This window comes from Nycticebus coucang, chromosome 22 (assembly GCF_027406575.1).
Source record: "Nycticebus coucang isolate mNycCou1 chromosome 22, mNycCou1.pri, whole genome shotgun sequence".
In the NCBI taxonomy this organism is placed as follows: Eukaryota; Metazoa; Chordata; class Mammalia; order Primates; family Lorisidae; genus Nycticebus; species Nycticebus coucang.
Window position 1 is genome coordinate 17,408,955 of NC_069801.1, and position 21,499 is coordinate 17,430,453.

A 21,499-nucleotide genomic window follows, 5' to 3' on the forward strand; every position below is an offset into this window, starting at 1 on the left:
AAGTTATCCACAATTCTTTTTTATTTTTATTTTTTTTGCTTGAAAGCTCAAATTTTATTTCTGGCAATAAATACTGGCAGTTGCTCCCCTTGAAGTAACGCGCTTCATTTCATTCATTTACAAGACAACATTAGCCAAAAACTAAGTCTAAACAGTTTCTCTGCCAAACATCCTTCTTAGTAAAAATGATGTTTCATGAAAAAAGTTAGCTTGTAACAATCACACAAATATTTCTCCGTAATATAACTATTGTACCTTGATATGCAGGAGTGTGTCATGCAAAATTCCCATCACACAGAATATTTAAAAGATGTGTACTCAGGATCAAGATATAATAATTAGGGTCAAGATATAATAATTAAAGAAATTTTTACGGCTTCACCAAGAACATTCATAAGTGTCTCTAATTCATCATTTGTGATAGAGAGGACTGGATTAAAAAATACTTAAAAGCTTCTTTCAGCTATAAAGTCTTAAATGAAAATGCAGGTTTATTCAAATGCCTAGAGCTGGTCACAATTGTGACTAGTTTAAAAGAAATAGAAGGCCCTTGATTGAAGAAGACAAGAAAAAAGTTTTCCAGCAAAGTAAAAACATCTATGAGGGGTCTGGACTAAGAAAAGTAAAATGCACTATAATCTGATCTATTACACATGTGCCCCAAGGACCTTACCAACTCAACTTTAGTATTGAGACCTTAAAGATGATCCAGTCCAAATCGTTCACTTTACGGATGAGAAAACTGTGAAAAATTACATAACATGTCCAAGGTCATAATATCTGGCTATGGCAATACTAGAACTAAAACCCAAATTTCTCCAGATCCCAGTTAAATGCTCACTTCCATTTTTGTAAACAAAGGTTTCTAAGAACAGCAAACAACTTCAGTGCTACCTGTAATATGGCAATCACTTCAGTCATTTTCACAATTGCTAAGCTAGTTCCACTAACGTATATACAAAGTATATGTATGATGTGGGCAATGAATTCTAAGCCAAATAAATAAAAAAACCCACAGAAAAAAATATTTAAATATTTGCAAATCCTGTATCCAATAAGAGACTAGTATCCAGAATATATACAGAACTCTTACAACTCAACAATAACAAAAGAGACAAATAACCAATTAACGGGCAAAGGACTGCAAAAGCATTTCACCAAACAAGATATACAAATGGCTAGTAAGCACATAAAAAGATGCTCAACACAGTCATTAGAGAACTGTTAATCAAACCACAATGAGATGCCACCTACACTAATAAAGCCATAGTAAAAAAGATGGATGGTAAAAAAGTAATGATAACTAGTGTTACAAGAATGTGGAGAAACTGGAATCCTCATACATTGTTGTTGGGAATATAAAATGACGCAAACATTGTGAAAACAAGTTTGGCAGTTCCTCAAAAAGTTAAACACAGAGGTACCATATGACCCAGCAATTCCACTCTAGGTATACAACAAAGTCCATATGAAAACTTACAACAGCAAGCATTACTCCTAACAGCCAAAAAGTGGAAACAACCCAAACGTCCACCAACTTAACAAACAAATAAGCAAAATGGGGTATTATCACACACTAGGCTAATATTCAGCCCTAAAAAGAAATGAAAGAAGTACTGATACATGCTACCATGTGGATGAACCTTGAAAACTCTATGGTAAGTGAAAAAAGTCAGATAACTACATACAATATGATTCCATAAAACGTCCAGAATAGGCAAATTCATAGAGACAGAAAGTAGATTATAGTTGCTAGGAGCTGGAGATAGGGAAGAATGGAGAATGACTGCTAATGGGTATGAGGTTTCTTTCTGGGGTGATGAAAATGTTTTGAAATTGGGATAATGGTGATGGTTGCACGACTCCGTGAATATATTTTTTAAAACCACTGAAGTCTACACTTTAAAATGGTAAGTTTTATGATATGTGAATTATGTCAATTTATGTGTGTGTATATGTACTTTTTAAAAAAAATACATACACAGTCACCAAAGCATACTCACCACTCATGCCCACTCTGGTTAGGAAAAGAAAAATACCAACACAAAGTGAAAGCATCAAGGTCTCAATTCAGTATCTGAGCAGAGTATATGCAATAAAGAGGTAATACAAAGATAAATTCTCTGCTCTTCTGATATTCATAATCTATTATAAATAGACAAAGGTAAGCAAATAATATTAATAACAATGTGTTAAGTGCAACAAGAACAGATGCACAAAGTACAGAAGGCGTTACAATTGACCATTGAACAATACCAGGTCCACTTATACGTGAATTTTCTTCCGCCTCTGCCACCCCAAAACTAACCCCATCCTATTCCTCAGCCTACACAACATGATGACAAGAATGAAGACCTTTATGATGATCTACTTCTACTTAAGGGAAAGTATACATACATTTTCTCTTCTTTTTAATTTTCTTAATATTTCTTTCCTCTAGCTTACTTCAATGTAAGAATACAATATATAACACAAAAAATATGTGTTAATTGACTGTTTATGTCACTGATTAGGCTTCTGATTAAGTTATATTGATCAGGGTAGTGCCTGTGGCTCAGTGAGTGGGGTGCTGGTCCCATATGCTGAGGGTGGTGGGTTCAGGCCCAGCCCTGGCCAAACTGCAACAATTAAAAAAAAAAAAGTTATATTGATCAGAATATATACTACTACTACAAGTTTTGGAGGAATCAAAAGTTATATGTAAATATAACTGCATGTAGATCCATGCTCCTATCTCCTGCCGTGTTCAAGAATCAACTGTAATTCATTATGAATTAGAAAGATTTCACAGAAGAGATTTCTAAACTAGATTTTAAAGATTGAAGAGAGGTTTTCTCTAAGATAATGGGAGTAAAGATACTATGTATCAGTCCATGGACTAATAAAATGTCAAGTGCCATAATGGCATTCAGAAGCGAGACAAAGGCTGGGCATGGTGGCTCATGCCTGTAATCCTAGCACTTTGGGAGGCTGAGGCAGGTAGATCTTTTGAGCTCAGGAGTTAGAGACCAGCCTGAGCAAGAGTGACACTCCATCTCTACTAAAAATGGAAAACCCCTGTAATCCCAGTTGCTCAGGAGGCTGAGGCAGGAGAATCACCTAAGCCCAGGAGTTGGAAGTTGCTGTGAGCTGTGTGACGCCACGGCACTCTACCAAGGGCGATAAAGTGAAACTCTGTCTCTATAAAAAAAAAGGAAAACCTACATGGGGGAGAGGGGACACCTGTAGACCCAGCTACTTGGGAGGCTAAGGCAAGAGACTGCTTCGGCCAAGAGTTTGAAGTTGCCATGAGCTATGACACCATTACACACTACTCAGGGCAACAGAGTGAGACTCTGTCTTTAAAAAAAAAAAAAAAAGTGGGGCTCAGTGCCTATAGCTTAGTGGTTAGGGCGCCGGCCACATACACCGGGGTTGGCGAGTTCGAACCTGGCCCAGGCCTGCTAAAAACAATGACAACAACAACAAAAAATAGCTGGGCATTGTGGTGGGTACCTATAGTCCCAGCTACTTGGGGGGCTGAGGCAAGAGAATCACTTAAGCCCAAGAGTTTGAGGTTACTGTGAGCTGTGATTCCACAGCACTCTACCATGGGCAACAGAGTGAGACACTATCTCCAAAAAAAAAAAAAGTGGGACAAATCCTTTCTCCAGGATAATCTGAGAAAGCTTCATGGTGAAATTTAAGCTGTTTTTTGAAAATGAGTAGAATCTAATTATGCATAAAGAAGAAAAAGGAATCTATCAATCCTCCTACTGGGTATCTACCCAAAGGAAAAGTAGTCATTATATCAAAAAGATACTTGCACTGGAATGTTTATTGCAGCACAATTCACAATTGCAAAGATCTGGAATCAATCCAAGTGCCTAACAATTCCTGCATGGATTAACAAAATGTGGTATATATAGACCACAGAGTACTAGCCAGCCATGAAAAGGATGAATTAATGCTTTTGCAGCAATTTGAAGGAACTGGAGATGATTATGCTAAGCAATGTATTTCAAGAATGGCCACCATGTTTACTCTCTAATAAATTGGAACTAACTCATGGACATATATGTGCACAGAGGGAAGTAAACGTATTGGAAATCAAGCAAGGAGGGGGGAGGGGCAAAAACCTACCTAACAGGTATAAGGAACACTATTTGAGGTGACAGGCACAATTACAGCCCTGACACGAGCATTACAAAAGGCTCATGTAACAAAAACATTTGTACATCCTTGAGACCCCCGTCTCTACTAAAAATAGAAAAACTGAAGCAAGAAGATCACTTGAGCCCAAGTTGGAGGTTGCTGTGAGCTATGACACCATGACACTGTACCCAGGGTGACAGCCCTGGGACTATGTCTCAAAAAAAATAAAAAAGAAACAGAAACTGGACTTTGAGATAAACTAAAGAAATAATGGATAGTGGGCAAAATATAATTGGAAATGCACATATTCAGCACCGCCAGAGTAATTCAAACAGATTACTGAAGAAGCACTAACTAGTTACTAGTGATGGTATGACTTGGGTGGTGTTTCATTTTTTCCAAAGAAATAATGCATAGTATTCCAATTGTTGCAATTGTTTTTTGTACATATTCTTCACCATAAATGTCCCTCTAGGATTTTTATCCTGTATAAAACCTATATGCCAGGCTCTCTTCATAACCTTTATAAGAAACCTAAGTACCAATATTCCAATTTTCATGAGGAACAACTTCAGAAAGGTTACTAGCAGCTCACATACACCCATACATTCTGTTAGGTGTTACATTAGTGCATTTAACCCTTCAAACAACCTTCAGAACTAGGGTTATTAGTACTTCTATTTTACTAATGAGAAGTACTCATCAGGGGTTCAAGGAGATTAAGCAATTTGCTCTGGGTTACAATGGTAATAAAAGGCAGAACTGCCTTATCCTAAAGCTCTCTTCCAAGATGATATATTGTTCTCTTTATCTTCAATCATTACTCAATCTAATCCAATATGCATTAATTCTTAGACACTCTGCATTTCCTGTGACTAGTATGGTAGTAGTTCCTTGCTTGAATAGGTACTTTATACACTGGCTAAAGACACTATTTCTATGTATTAGATGTAATGGCAGGAAGGCTACAGCCAGAGAAATGTGTCTAGCCAAAAGAAATCCCAACACAAGGTGATCTCTCAAACACTTTTTTCTTTAGGTTTTTCCAAAGGATATGGAAGAGCCTCCAATGCGCCATATAGCAGACTGCCCAAGTGAGAGATGCTAAAAAAAATCTTTTCATCAAAGAGATGGAAAGAGTAAGTCTGAGCAAGATCTGGTTACAGCAATGCAGAGATCATGCAGTACATACTGCAGCAAAATCAGGTGCTGACAGCTGAGAGCTATCAAGCAATGTAACGCTGTAAGAAAAAAACCCTCAAATCTAGAAGCACTTAGATACTAAAAAATGCCTCTAAACGAATGCAGGAAGAATACAATTCTGTTGAAGCAGTTCAAGAGTTAAATCTGTAAGTGAAACAAATCACATGACAGCCATAGATCATACCAGTAGCGCATGTCTCCCACTCACTCTATCTTGTTTTCCGCATAGAAAAGGTAAGCTGTCGTCTCACTTCCCAGCAAATCCAAATCCTTCAAATACAGTTTCTCAACTTGCTACATGGCTAGACTAGAACTTAAGAATGACGCAGCAACATCCTCCCCACCTACCCTCTAGGAAAGCAGAGGAAAATCAAAGACCAGAAGAAGCAATGAGTAGCTAGGAAAGATTTTCACTCTTTCCAAACATCATAAGCTAGTCCTGCTTATATAAAAGAGGCAATTATTACAGCACTCATCCCCAAACCATTTTTTTCCTCTTTCAGATTGGGGTTAAATAATCTTTTAATTTTTATTCCTTTTAATTTTATTCTGGTATCCTTAAACAAGTTCCTTTAAGGATTTCTAATTTATAAAATGGGACTAAATATAACAGGTGCTAGATCCTACTTCGCTTGCAGAAATGCTCTTTGAAGGCAGCACTAAAGTACTTGAAAAACTTAAAAGCATATGTAATGATAACAGCTTATTATTATTAAAAGTAAACAGTTATTAATGTGATTCAAAGGAGTAGGGCGTCAGCCCCATATGCCGGAGGTGGTGGGTTCAAACCCAGCCCTGGCCAGAAACTGAAAAAAAAAGTAAGCAGTTATTGTGTTCCGTTCATTTCATTCTTTGCATGAAACAACTTATTTCTCACAATAATCCTATGAGGCAGACAGTATTAATCCTGTTGTTTTTTTTTTTCTTTAGACAAGAGTCTCACTTCATCACCCTTGGTGGAGTGCCATGGTAGAGCTGGAATTCTAACCCAGCATAGCTCACAGCAACCTCAAACACCAAGTGATCCTCTTGCCTCAGCCTCCCCAGTAGCTGACACTATAAGGTGCCCACCACAACACCCAGCTATTTTTAAAGACCAGGTCTTGTTCTTGCTTAGGCTGCTCTTGAACTCCTGAGCTCAAGCAATCTACCTGCCTCAGCCTCCCAGAGTACTAGGATTGCAGGCGTGAGCCACTGCATGTGGCCTTTATCCCATTTTTTAGATAAGTAAACTGAGGCTCAGAAAAATAGAGTTCCATTTCCATTTACACAAACATTGTATGGTAGAGCTGGAATTCAAACCCAAGCCATTTGGGCCAATAAAGATGAGTATATATTATTAAATTAACATTTGTAATGTGTAATGCAGCATGTTAGAATACAGCTTAAGGAAGCAAACATAATAACCTTGTACATTAAACAAATATTTGAATTCATTGTTCCGTTATCATATATCATCATCTTTATGCATTGAGATTAACCCATAACAGATAAATTTATGTGGAGGCTCGGGAGTCATTTAACAGTAGTATGATCAAGTTACTTAACTGTGTCTCAGTCCTCATGTGTATAATGGAGATTATATCTACAACATGGAATTTAAGAACTACATGCATTACAAACTCATCTCAGAATAGTGGCTGGCACATATGAAGGGCTAAGCAAACATCATTAGTTATTACTGTAAATACTACTTCACTTTTCTTTGACATTTTACCCATTTGCCATGTAAACAAACATCTAAAAATTTTCTGCCTCAAAGCTATCATGTAATCTTGGAGTGGGTGTATATACTGAATTTCACATTTCAGAGTCTCCTTACCTTGATAATATTTTCCAGTAAATTTATAATCCATACAACTAACATTGCTGCTGTTGTGAGCATCTACTCTACCATTTTTAATTTATGGTTATATCATCTTTCTTACATGTAATGACAATATTGCAAACTCTATCTCTTAACACAAACTGTCACATTTCTGATTCCATTAGTAAAATAACTTTTTTTAATCAAAACACTCTGAATTATGGCTCAGCATCTGTGGTTCAAGCAGCTAAGGCAACAGCCACATACACCTGAGCTGGCGGGTTCAAATCCAGCCTGGCCCACCAAACAATAATGAACCAAAAAATAGCTGCAACCAAAAAATAGCTGCAGCCAAAAAACAGCTGGGTATTGTGGCAGATGCCTGTAGTCCCAGCTGCCACGAGCTGTGATGCCACAGCACTCTACCTGTCTCCAAAAAAAAAAAAAAACACCCTGAATTTTTTGTTTTGTTTTGTTTTTTTGAGACAGACTCTCACGCTGTCACCCTGGGTAGAGTACCATGGCCTGGTAGCTCACAGCAACCTCAAACTCTTGGGCTTGAGCAATCCTCTTGCTTTAGCCTCTGAAGTAGCTAAAGCACTACAGGCACCCACCACAGTGCCTGCCTAGTTTTTCTATTTTTAGTAGAGACAGAGTCTCGCCCTTGATCAGGCTGGTCTTGAACTCCTCAGCTCAATCCACCTACCCACCTCAGCCTCCCAGAGTGCTAGGATTACAAAAACACCCTGAATTAAAGTAGTAACATCTTCTTAGAAATTATTTATTCTACTTTTTTATTTGACAAATCTAAACCCATAGGGTAAAGTGACTTGTGACTTACTCAAGTTCATATATAGGTAGATAACAACAAAGACTGAACCAGAACCTCTAGACTGTGTCCAGAGCTCTTTATTATCTCTCTGGGCTGAGTAATTCCATTTCTTCTCAGGGAAGGTGATAAACATCTGAGGACAGAGAATGACTCAAATCTCTAAGGGCAGAAAAAAAATCCAGGAAGCAAGTTGTCGAAGATCACATAATGTAGCACAACAAAAAAAGTGGCCATTTCTCAGTACTGTTTCCTTCTCAAAAAATCAGGTCATCTCAAAAATTTACTCCACTAAATTTGTATTAGCCTAACTCAGATTTGCTCATGTTACTACTTCCCAGCTATCTCGGCAACTTTCTAAAACTGTCTTGGCAAATTCAAGTTAAAATTCTAATAAACCCCAGGGAATTGTCACAGTACAATGTTATTATAGCAAATACTCACGAAAATAAAGTGGAACTTTAGAATTCTATCATAGTGAGATTCTCAGCATACTTTTTTGTGGTAGAATTTCATCTGTTTTTTCAGAAATAGTTTTCCATGAAAACCATACTAAAGTAAAAGAGAACCCACAAAAATTTTCCCATTAAGGTCACTAACTGATATTCATTAAACTTTCCCAAAATTATTGGAGCATTTAAAATCTGACAAGTTTACCAAAGGACTTAATCCATATTACATTTTCCAAAAGTCTGCTCTGAAAACAACACAGAGGCTTGGCGCCTGCAGCTCACAGGATAGGGCGCCAGCCACATACACCAGAGCTGGAGGGTTCAAACACAGCCTGGGCCTGCCACACAGCAATGACAACTAAGAAATAGCCAGGCATGGTGGGCGCCTGTAGTCCCAGCTACTTGGGAGGCTGAGGCAAGACAAATCACTGAAGCCCAAGAGTTGGAGGTTGCTGTGAGCTATGACGCTACAGCACTCTACCTAGGGCGACATAGACTCTGTCTCAAAAAAAAAATAAAAATAAAAAAGGACTGTTTTTATATATTATAATATTTAATCAGAGTCAAGAACAGAAGTGGACAATCCATTTTACACACAAGCCACAGCAGGATCAAGGAGAGAGAAAAAGAAAGAACAGGAAGACGGGCAAGTCAAATCAATTATTTACTTTAAAGTCCACAGAGTGCAGAGCACTATAAGATGCACTGTGCCAACCTGCTCCACCCCTTTTCTGCTAGTCGGTACAGGCCACAAGATGAACACCAGAGTCCAACAAGCAGCCAAATGCCAGGCAAAATTGGTTCACCAGGCCAGAAGTGGCCAAACATATATATTTTTAACTCCTAGTCAAAGAGAGGTTCAAGTAAGACGATGAACAACTTAAATATTGCAGAGATTAAGGAAGATGAAGGCTATGAAAATACTTAAATATCACTGGGTCTCTTGAAAGTGCATTTACAGTGGTGTCCAGAACAGAAACAAGGCAGGAAAGGTGTTAAAAGAGTGTGTGTAAAAGAAAAAGCATACAGAATGCCATTTTTTTTAATGTTTAACAAGTAAAAAGGGGGAAAGATAATAATTCAAAGAAATAAAAAGATAGAGGGATTTTATTTATTTGTTTTCAGACAGAAGAGACCCTTGTATCTGTAGTCTGAAAGGAAGGACTCGATATATAGAGTGAAGCTGCAAAAGACTGAAGATGCAAAAGAGAAAGATAATTGATAAAAATAAAGTCCTAGTCAAAATGAATACTAAGGGAGGCGATAGACAAGAAAATTAATCAATGTGGATCCTAAAAGTGATCAGACAAAAGCAATAAAAACACTCTGAAAAACTAGAAGCTGTGTAAAAATGGCAAAACAATAAGGGATAGCGAAAGACTGGAACAAAATACATTGATTGCTTCCCTCCCTATGCTAGGAGTTACAGCGGATTCAGCAAGCAAAAACAGAAATACTAGGATTCATTACAGAAAAGGCCTTGTTTTCAGTTATGGGTTAGGAGATAAGAGAAATATTGGAAGAAAAATATTCCAGTAGCACAGTGGTTACAGCGCCAGCCACATACACTGAGGGTGGCGGGTTTGAACCCAGGCCTGCCCAGCTAAACAGCAATGACAACTGCAACAAAAAATAGCCGGGTATTGTGGCAGGCCCCTGTAGCCACAGCTACTTGAGAGGCGGAGGCAAGAGAATCACTTAAGCCCAAGAGTTGGAGGTTGCTGTGAGCTGTGACACCATAGTACTCTACCAAGGGCAACACAGACTCTATCTCAAAAAATATATATATATATATATATGTATGTATGTATGTATGTATATATATAAAGAATCTAGGACTTTGCTCACATTTGTACACAGGTTCTACCACACCCAGTAGAAACGGCTGGTTAAAGGGATATAAGAACTAGGCGGAAAGGAGTAGAGCTGAATTTTATAATATTGAGGCAACAGCAAAAGATAGAACTTTGAAATAAGCATCAGTGGCAAAGATGAAGAAGGATAAGTTAAAGAATTTTATGACTGGCTTGGCACCTGTAGCTCAGTGATTAAGGTGCCAACCACATGCACCGGGGCTGGTGGCCCAGCCAGGGCCTGCTAAGCAACAATGACAACAACAACAACAACAAAAAATAGCCAGGCATTGTGGCAAGCACCTGTAGTCCCAGCTACTTGGGAGGCTGAGGCAAGAGAATTGCTTAAGCCTAAGAGTTGGAGGCTGTTGTGAACTATGACATCACAGCACTCTACCTAGGGCAACATGGTGAGACTCTGTCTCAAAAAAAAAAAAGAAATTTTACGGGGTGACACCTGTGGCTCAGTGGGTAGGATGCCAGCCCCATATACCGAGGATGGCAGGTTCAAACCCAGCCCCGGCCAAATTGCAACAAAAAATAGCCTGGTGTTGTGTCGGGCGCTTGTTAGTCCCAGCTACTCGGGAGGCTGAGGCCAAGAGAATCACCTAAGCCCAAGAGCTGGAGGTTGCTGTGAGCTGTGACACCACAGCACTCTACCAAGGGCAACAAAGTGAGATTCTGTCTCTAAAAAAAAATTTATGGCTACAGAGGACGGGAGAAACAAAAAGAGTATACCAAAAAAGTGCTGGGTACCATAGACAAAGAGTCTTCAATACTAATTAGCTCTACATTTTCTAGTGGGATGATCTTCAAAACCCACTTTCCTAGAAGCTGGACCCTGAAACATCCTTTAATTTCATTTGCCAAAACTAGCAATTTGCTGAACTATGTCAACTGTTTGTGTTTGTTTTTGAATTGGCCATTTGTTTTTAATAAGGATTTGTTGAGAGTTCTACAAAAGGATAAGAGGGACATCATCCAAAAGATAAATGAATGCCATATGACTAGAACTAGGGCTAGTAATCATACTTGGATGCCTTGCACACACAGACAAGGATAGATAATACCAGTTAATATTTGGGCAGCACTTCAATGATTTTAATTACTATCTAATTAATCATCTTAACTGACATACTCTTCCTCTTTTTTTTTTCAAAGACTCTAGTTCCAAATAATCTTTACTCCTATTCTTATGATATCTAATCCAAGGATAAAGTAATAGAAAGAATATGGGCTTTGAGGTCATCAGTCTAGAACTCTAACTCTACCAGTCAGTCCAGGGACATTTTTTAAACCTCTATGACCTTTAGTTCCTTCATCAGTAAAGTAGGAATAATAGTACCTATTTCATTAGGCAGGTGAGTATTATCACATGTCAAGTATCTATTTACATAGTAGATGCTAAAGAAATAGTAGATAATATTCTATCACAACATGCTGCAATAACAGAAGACTTATTTTAACTATTATAATATCATTATAAACTAACCATCCAAGCTGAACCACAGTTTATTGCTGTTATCGACTGCTATTAAAATACACAGGACAAATTGTGTTAAACAAAAAAAATCTAAAATAACAAATGCATTCCAAAAATTCCTCTCCACCAGATAGTCAATTATGATGGTGGTATTTATTAGAGTATAATTTCCATAACAAGAACTTACACAATATTTTGTGGTTTGAAGTTTTGAGAACTTCCAAATAAATGAGATCTTTTAATGGGTAGCTTAATCCTAGGGAAGTTTCAGAGAATCTCAACATCTCTCAAATAAAGAGTTATAAAAGCACACAGATACACAGTAATATAGTTAGCAGAGAATTTGAGGGCAAAAGAGAAAGGTTATGTCTTGCCCTCTTTCCCAACTTCTACCTATCTCATAATCTCAGAGTTACCTTTACTTTCTCTCCTTCTTTGTATCACTGAGTCCAACCTATTTCTTCTCCAAAACTTCTCCAATATACAGTATTCCTTTTCTTTTTTTCACTTGACCCATGAAATGCATGCCTGGATAGTGTTCATAGCTAACATTCTAAAAAAAATCCTTAACTGCCCTCCTTTCTATTAATCTACAGTAACACCTTCTGATTATTCAGTCTATAATTCCAAGTTCCTTGAGTCACTGCCCAATTTATTAACCTTCAATAATTTCCAAATGTTAGCAAGATTAAGTCCAAATTCCTCAGAATGACTGTTAAGGCTATTCATAATATGAATGAACATTATCTCACTAATCTTACCTCCTTCTAGCCCTTAACCTAAATTCTATTATTGGATCAAATGAGTATTCTCAATAATATAATCATATAATTTTATTCTAATCTCAGTACCTTTGCCCTTGTTTTGCCCTAGCCTAGAAAATCATTCCCTTCCTTTCTGACTATTCAACTTCTATCCATTCATCATTGGAAAACTCTAACTGCCTGAAGGAAGCTCTCGCACACCACTTCAGGCCAGACTAATCTCAGTAAACTACTTGGGAAGCTGAGACTGGAAAATCACTTGAGCCCAGAAGTCTGAAATTGCAGTGAACTGTGATGACAAATACTGCATTCTAGCCCTGGGTGATGGAGGGAGGCACTACCTCGAAAACACACACACACACACACACACACACGCGCGCGCGCGCGCGCACAAAGTAAGGTGCAGTGGTTTACACCTGTAACCCTAGTTAGCACCCTGGGAGGCCGAGGTGGGTGGATTGCTTGAGGTGAGGAGTCTGGGACCAGCCTGACAAGAGCAGACCCGGTCTCTAAAAAATAGCTGGGCATGAGGCGGACACTTGTAGTCCCAGCTACTGGGGAGGCTGAGATAAAGAGGACCACTTAAGTCCAAGAGTTTGAGCTTGCTGTGAGCTATGATGCCATGGGCACTTTACCAAAGGCGACAAAATGAAACTGTCTCAAAAAAAAAAAACCACACACACACACACACACAAAACCTGTTGTTTCAACAGAAGTGGCACAATGTAACAACAAATCTCCTTCAGCATTCTAGTCAACAGTTTTTTCACCAAAGAATACTAAATTTTTAATAAGGCTAAACTATTCAATATGCAAAATTCCTTTAATCTGAGATGATACCCTTTTTCTTTTTTAAAATGGTTCATCTCCTAGCCAGATGTTGTGGTGGGCACCTATAGTCCCAGCAGTCCTAGCTGATGGGGAGGCAAGGCAAGAGGATAGCTTCAGCCCAAAAGTTTGAGGTGAGCTATGATAATACCACAGCATTCTGTCCCAGGGCAACCTCAAGACTTTGTCTTTGAAAAAAAACAACAACTATAAAATGGTCCATCTCAAAAAAAAGAGAAGGCCAGGTTTAGGAGCTCATATCTATAATCCTAGCACTCTTGGAGGCTGTGGCAGGTGGACTGCTTGAGTTCATGAGTCTGAGACCAGCCTCAGCAAGAGTGAGACCTATCTCTATTAAAAATAGGGAAAAAAAAAAAAAAAGGCAGTCAGGTGTCATGGCCAGTGCCTATATAGTATAGTACCAGCTACATGGGAGGTTGAGGCAAGAAGCCTGCTCAAGCCCGAGAGTTTGAGGTAGCTGTGAGCTATGATGCCCTAGCACTCTATCAAGGGCAACACAGTGAGCCTCTGTTTCAAATGAATAAACAAATAAATAAACATAAAAATAAAGAGAAATATGAAATGGTCCATCTCTTATAAAATGGTAGTATTAGACAAAAGGGTTGTTTTCATTTTCATGTCCTTATTTAGAAAATAAAAGGCTCTTGAAATGGATTTATAAAACCTATGTACACAATAGACGGGCGTTGTGGCGGGCGCCTGTAGTCCCAGCTACTCGGGAGGCTGAGGTAAGAGAATCGCTTAATCTTAGGAGTTGGAGGTTGCTGTGAGCTGTGTGAGGCCACGGCACTCTACCAAGGGCCATAAAGTGAGACTCTGTCTCTACCAAAAAAATAAATAAATAAAACCTATGCACAGGAACCACTAATCTACCACTTTGACATTTCTTTTTTTTTTTTAAGAGATAGAGTCTCATCCTGTTGCCCCTGGTAGAGTGTTGTGGCGTCACAGCTCACAGCAATCTCCAGCTCTTGGGCTTAGGCGATTCTCTTGCTTCAGCCTCCTGAGTAGCTGGGACCACAGGTGCCCGCCACAATGCCCAGCTATTTTTTGTTGCAGTTTGGCTGGGGCTGGGTTTGAACCTGCCACCCTCAGTATATGGGGCCAGCCCCCTACTCACTGAGCCACAGGCGTGGCACCACTTTGACATTTCTTTTTTTTTTTTTTTTGAGACAGCACCTCACTTTGTCACTCTTGGTAGAGTGCCGTGATGTCACAGCTCACAGCAACCTCCAGCTCTTGGGCTTAGGTGATTCTTTTGCCTCAGCCTCCCGAGTAGCTGGGGCTACAGGTGCCTGCCACAACACCCGGCTATTTTATTGTTGCAGTTTGGCCAGGACCGGGTTTGAACCCACCACCCTCAGTATATGGGGCCAGCGCCATACTCACTGAGCCACAGGTGCCGCCCCACTTTGACATTTCTATATGGTCCAATATTGTTATAAAAATATTTTTTAAACTACGTACTATCTCTCCAATTAGAATTTTAAATTTCTAAATAGCGGGCGTTGTGGCGGGTGCCTGTAGTCCCAGCTACTCGGGAGGCTGAGGCAGGAGAATCGCTTAAGCCCAGGAGTTGGAGGTTGCTGTGAGCTGTGTGAGGCCACGGCACTCTACCGAGGGCCATAAAGTGAGACTCTGTCTCTACAAAAAAATAAAAAGAATTTTAAATTTCTTACAAATAAGACCTATATGTGACACTTCTTTTGTCTTTCTGTTTTCTCCACATCAGTCCTGGGTTGACTAAAAAATAAATACTGTACTTAAACAGAATTAACAAAACTCCTGGCTTTTAAATGTGATGTGAAACTTACCGAAAATGTAAGCAAAGCCAATGCTCCTTGTCTCTTCTCCACTTCTCTTCCCTGAACAGATTTTCCCATCCTTCTGGGTTGTAACCACTGAATAAACAGTCATCTACCTCCGAATAGCACTGTTGTGTTCCCACTGTACTTGCCTGTCCTCATAATTTGGAATTTTATCCATCAGTTACTTTATTATGTCCTTATTTCTCCATGCTCCATTAACTGCCTCACTATCCTCCCATCTATTTTTCTACCATGTTTTTTAAGATTCTGATAGTCTCTTTAAAAATGGTCTTAACATCTAATCTCAAAAAGAAAAGGAATCATCAGTCATCAAGTTCCTACAGAAATTATTTTGGCATATGTTGGAAAATATCTAATTTTATCTAATTATATTAAGAATATGGCTTGGCGCCTATGGCTCAAGTGGCTAAGGCACCAGCCACATACACCTGAGCTGGTGGGTTTGAATCCAGCCCGGGCCCACCAAACAACAATGACGGCTGCAACCAAAAAATACCCAGGCATAGTGGTGGGGGCCTGTAATCCCAGCTACTTGGGAGGAGGAGGCAGGAGAATCACTTGAGCCCAGGAGTTGAAGTTGCTGTGAGCTGTGATGCCACAGGCACTCTACCCAGGGCAACGGATGGAGGCTCTGCCTCAAAAAAGAAAAAAAAGAATATATCATATTGCACTCCAATACAGCTGTAGTAGAAAGTATACAACCTGATTTAAGCCTACCAGAGTCCATTACTTCATTACATAGCCTAACTAAACTTCTAAGTATCTCTATAAGTATCTTCTATATTTTACTAACTTCCATATACTTCTGTAAAGTCTTCCATTTTAAGGACATTTAATGAATCTTTAAGTCCATCAAGATCTAAAAATGGTATTCTTCCTATTGTAGGAAAAAAGACAATGTTGACCTCATTTACTCAGGCAGTAATGTACACAGTTCATAAAAATTATCATGTGTTCTGCTTTGAACAATATAATGTTCAAGAGTAAGCTCCAGGTCAAGTCCCAGCATGGCAACAACCTGGAGCAAACTAATCTCACATCTGAAGGACTTAGTTTTTCATCTTATAATATGGGGATAATAATAGTATCTACTCTAAAGGTTTGCTAGATAGAAATTAAACAAAGATATAAAAAGTACTTAAGTACATAGCTGGCATATAGAAGTCAATAAATGTTAGGTTTCGTTATAAGTCCTCAATGACTAAGAATTCTTAGGAAAATTTCAATTATAAAACTTAAATGAGCTGCTCATTCATTGGATCTAAGATACAATCAACCAATTAAAATGGCCTAAATCAGATAACCATCCCCAGATAATTAGGAAGAGATAGCACATTTGTGATAAAGCTGTTAAAAGGTTTAAAGAGCCAAAAAGTAGCTTCACTTATATTGCTCACCACTTACTTTTCAAATTAATTTGAAACTGAATAAAACCAGAGATCTCTTTATGCTCAGAAACAGGAAAATGCTGTCAGATCAAGGTGAATGATACCATTTCGCCGTCTACTGAATGCCTATACAAATAAATTCATGGTATAAGTGGGTCAGGAAAATATTTTACCCATTAAAATAAAGTTCAAATCTGTGCCTATACAGATTTGCCTGTGAGCATACTAAAAATGCTTCCTTTTTAGACAAAAAAAAAAAAGTTTCACTATGTCCCCCTCCGTAGAGTGCAGTAGCATCACAGCTCACAGCAACCTCAAACTCTTGGTCTTAAGTGATTCTCTTGCCTCAACCTCCCAAGTAGCTGGGACTACAGATGCCCACCACAACGCCCAGCTATTTTTTTGTTGTAGTTGTCATTGTTGTTTAGCAGCCCAGGCAAGGTTCGAACCAGCCAGCCCCGGTGTATGTGGCTGGCACCCTAATCTCTGAGCTACAGGCATCAGGCCTATTTTTTCTATTTTTAGTAGAGATGGGGTTTCGCTCCTGCTCAGGCTGGTCTCCAACTCATGAGCTCAAGCAATCCACCTGCCTCAGCCTCCTAGAGTGCTAGGATTAAAGGCTTGAGCCATTGTGCTCGGCCGAGGCTGTAATTTTTTTAAGATTGTAAGTAAGATCACAGTGCTATTAATACAAGGTTATGCTTCCATTAAGAGAATTCCAAATCAACCATAATACAACTTAAACAAGTTATATGCAAGCCATAATTTTTATAAAAGTCCAGAATAAGTGCGGTTATTCAAAGGAGTAATCTTGTGAAGCAAGACCCTCTTTTCAATCACATAGACAAGTCCCAAAAGGTTTTTGAAACGCCATTAGGATTCTGAAAGACAGGCCTCCAACACAAAAATTCTAGTCTCTGTCTTTTAAAATTACATCTCAATGTGACCAAAAACAATGTTGATCACTTACTTCATTCTCCACACTTGCCTATCTCTGGATGTTAAACATAAATTCCTTCCAAGGGCAGTGCCTGTGGCTCAGTGGGTAGGGCGCTGGCCCCATATACCCAGGGTAGCAGGTTTGAACCCGGCCCCAGCCAAACTGCAACAAAAAAATAGCCTGGTGTCACAGTGGGTGCCTATAGTCCCAGTTATTCGGGAGGCTGAGGCAAGAGACCTGCCCAAGAGTTGGAGGTTGCTGTGAGCTGTGACGCCATATCACTCTATGGAGGGTGACATAGTGATCCCTCTCAAAAAATATATATAAATAAAGGCGGTGTCTATAGCTCAGTGAGTGGGGTGCTGGTCTTTTTTTTTTTTTTGTAGAGACAGAGTTTCACTTTATGGCCCTCGGTAGAGTGCCATGGCATCACACAGCTCACAGCAACCTCCAACTTCTGGGCTTAGGTGATTCTCTTGCCTCAGCCTCCGGAGTAGCTGGGACTACAGGCACCCACCACAGTGCCCAGCTATTTTTTTGTTGCAGTTTGGCCAGGGCAGGGTCTGAACCCCCCCACCCTCGGTATATGAGGCCAGTGCCCTACTCAGTGCCACAGACGCTGCCCTATGGTTTTTTTTTTTTTTTTTTTTGTGGTTTTTTGGCCAGGGCTGGGTTTGAACCCGCCACCTCCGGCATATGGGACCGGCGCCCTACTCCTTGAGCCACAGGCGCTGCCCTGCCCTATGGTTTTATTTTTAAATTTTGACATAGTTGAAGTAAAAATGTTAAAAAACAAATAGGCTAATTTCATAAAACATTTATTTTTTGCAAGGAGACTGGGTCTTGCTTTATTACATAGGTTGGTCTCAAACCCCTCCCCCTCAAGCCATCCAGTCACATCAACATCCTGAGCAGCTGGACTACAGGAATAAACCACTACACCAGACTAATTTTTAAAAATTATTTTTTCAGAGATGGTTTCCAGGCTGGTTTTGAACTCTTGGCCTCAAGCAAGCTACCCAGCTCATAAATACTTGTCAATTGCTAAAGAAGTCCCAGCTACTTGGGAGGCTGAGGCAGGAGAATTGCCTAAGCCCAGGAGTTGGAGGTTGCTGTGAGCTGTGTGACGCCACAGCACTCTACCGAGGGCAATAAAGTGAGACTCTTCTCTACAAAAAAAAAAAAAACTAAATTGCTAAAGAAAAAGACAGGCAGATGATGAAAATTAACAAAATTAGTCAAATGTCTCAGAAACTTTGGATAAAAAGTACCTCTGCTTCAGTGTTTCCAAAATAACAATTACTTAATTATCCTGTAATCTTCTGATGTAATTCCATCAGAAAAGCCAAGATAATCACTGATTTAACGTACATAGTAGGCACCCTGTAAAAAAATTTAATTTATACCCAATTGTGATATATGTACTAAGGTAAATAAATCATCCTAGCTACTACTAATTTAAACTGGCTTACAGTACATAATTCTTCTGCCTTTAACACAAGAGAAAGAATACCTACTCAAAGAGCTTACTGACAGGTCAAAGTAGCTTTAAACAGATTTAACTGGCCCAAATTTTTCATTTTTGACATAAAAATAAAATGCTAGGCAAAAGAATAATTCAAATTAGTACTACCTAGTGTCTCATTTCAGTTAATAACTCCAATCTGAAAGCATTTAATAAGCACTGAGTAAGCATTTTTCTAAGAAGGAACTCTGCATAGTCAGTTCTTTGCTAGTGACAAGTTCCAAAGAAATATCGGCTTTTGGGCAGTGCCTGTGGCTCAAAGGAGTAGGGTACCATCCCCATATACCGGAGCCCCAGACAAAAAAAAAAAAGAAATATCGGCTTTGTAGCACTAGGCTGGACTCCTGTACTTTCACACTCTAATAGTCTTTATATTACCTAAAGCAGTTGGTATACTTCTGACCTTCAGATTAAACACTAAACAGAATTCTAGTAAAAAGAATCCATGTTGGGCGGCGCCTATGGCTCAAAGGGGTAGGGTGCCGGCCCCATATGCCGGAGGTGGCGGGTTCAAACCCAGCCCTGGCCAAAAACCACACACACACAAAAAAAGAATCCATGTCAATAAGCCCCCAAAATTAAAATTGCTACTTACACATAAGCTTTATTATGACCAATCATCAAAAACTCTGATGACCTTACTATATGCAAAGTTCAGTGAAAAGAACTTTGGAGAGTACCAGCTAAAATAAAGTTATCTTCTGATCAAATTAAGTAACTAAGATACAAGCTATTTATATTAACCAAGAATATGAGGGTACTAGCATTAAAAGCTATAAGACTGGGCGGCACCTGTGGCTCAACGGAGTAGGGCACCAGCCCCGTATGCCTGAGGTGGCGGGTTCAAATCCAGCCCTGGCCAAAAACTGCAAAATAAATAAATAAATAAAAATTAAAAATAAAAGCTATAAGACTGTCAAAAAAGTAAGATACAACTAGGAAGATTACATGCTAGTGTGACTTGTAAAGACCGTGAGGGGTGGCCAGGCCCAATTGCTCATACCCATAATCCCAGCACTTTGGGAGGCCAAAAGCAGGAGGATCACTTGAAGTCAGAAGTTTGAGACCAGCCTGGGTGACACAGTGAGACTTAATCTCGACAAAAAAAATTAAGGGAAAAGAAAAGAACATGAAGGGTATCATCAATACTATAAAATTTTTACTTTTCCAATCTGCCATCTGCGGTGGAACCGCCACCAAGATGCAGATTTTTCGTAAAAACCCTTACAGGGAAGACCATCACGCTTGAGGCTGAACTCTCGATATGACAGAAAATGTGAAGGCCAAGATCCAGGATAAGGAAGGAATTCCTCCTGATCAGCAAAGACTCATTTTTGCTAGCCAGCAACTGTAAGATGGATGTACTTTGTCTGACTACAACATTCAAAAGGAGTCCACTCTTCATCTTGTGTTAAGACTTCGTGGTGGTACTAAGAAAAGGAAGAAATCTTATGCCACTCTCAAGAAGAATAACCATAAAAGAAAGAAAGTTAAGCTGGCTGTCCTGAAATACTATAAGGGGGATGAGAATGGCAAAATTAGTCACCTTCATCGAAGAGTGTCCTTCAGATGAGTGTGTTGCTGGAGTTTTTATGGCCAGCCACTTTGATAAACATTATTGTGGCAAATGTTGTCTTACTTATTGCTTCAACAAACCAGAAGACAAGTAATTACATATGAGTTAATAAAAGACGTGAAAAAAAATTAGAGAATTCTGGTGTAAAGAAAGATGTCAAAGAGGGAAAACTGAGCTGAGTCTTGAAAGATGGAAAAGATTTAAATAAACAACGAAAGGGGGGAAAAGGACAATGGGAATAATGAGAATATTCTGATGAAAACAAAGGTGTTAAATTGACAATATGGACATTAAATATTAAATACCTACTACATGTCAGTCATTGTGTTAGGTAGTAAGTATACACAGGAGAACAAAAAGATGAGTTCCTTGGGCAGCACTTGTGCTCAGTGAGTAGGGCACCGGCCCCATACACAGAGGGTGACAGGTTTGAACCCAGCCCTGGCCAAACTTCAACAACAAAAAAAGCCAGGCATTCAGGTGGACACCTGTAGTCCCAGCTACTCTGGAGACTAAGGCAAGAGAATTGCCTAAGCCCAGGAGCTGGAGGTTGATGTGAGCTGTGACACCACGGCACTCTACCGAGGGCAATAAAGTAAGACTCTGTCTCAAAAATAAATAAATGAGTTCCTTGCTCTTGTGGTGTCTAGTAAGAACATATAATCACGCAAGCAGATACATCATTATAAATTGTAATAGGTGCTATGAAAGGAGGCAAGAGAAGCCAGCAATAGCCAGTAATAGGGAATAAGGGGAAAGGACTAGCTAAGCAGAATGATGAAAGAAAGTTACTATACATTAAGTTCAGGCATGAAGGAGGTAGCCATGCAAAAAGCAAGGGAAAGAGTGCTTAAGGAAGATAGATAC

The 21,499-nt window shown here is 39.3% G+C and overlaps 1 protein-coding gene and 1 pseudogene across 1 annotated transcript in view; one reads left to right on the plus strand and one right to left on the minus strand.

The window, feature by feature from the left end:
- The window catches only part of LUZP1 (leucine zipper protein 1), a 90,876-nt gene that overhangs the window by 60,164 nt on the left and 9,213 nt on the right, over window positions 1–21,499 (minus strand). The window lies entirely within an intron of this gene.
- Window positions 1,632–20,726, plus strand: LOC128574670 (ubiquitin-40S ribosomal protein S27a-like; annotated as a pseudogene).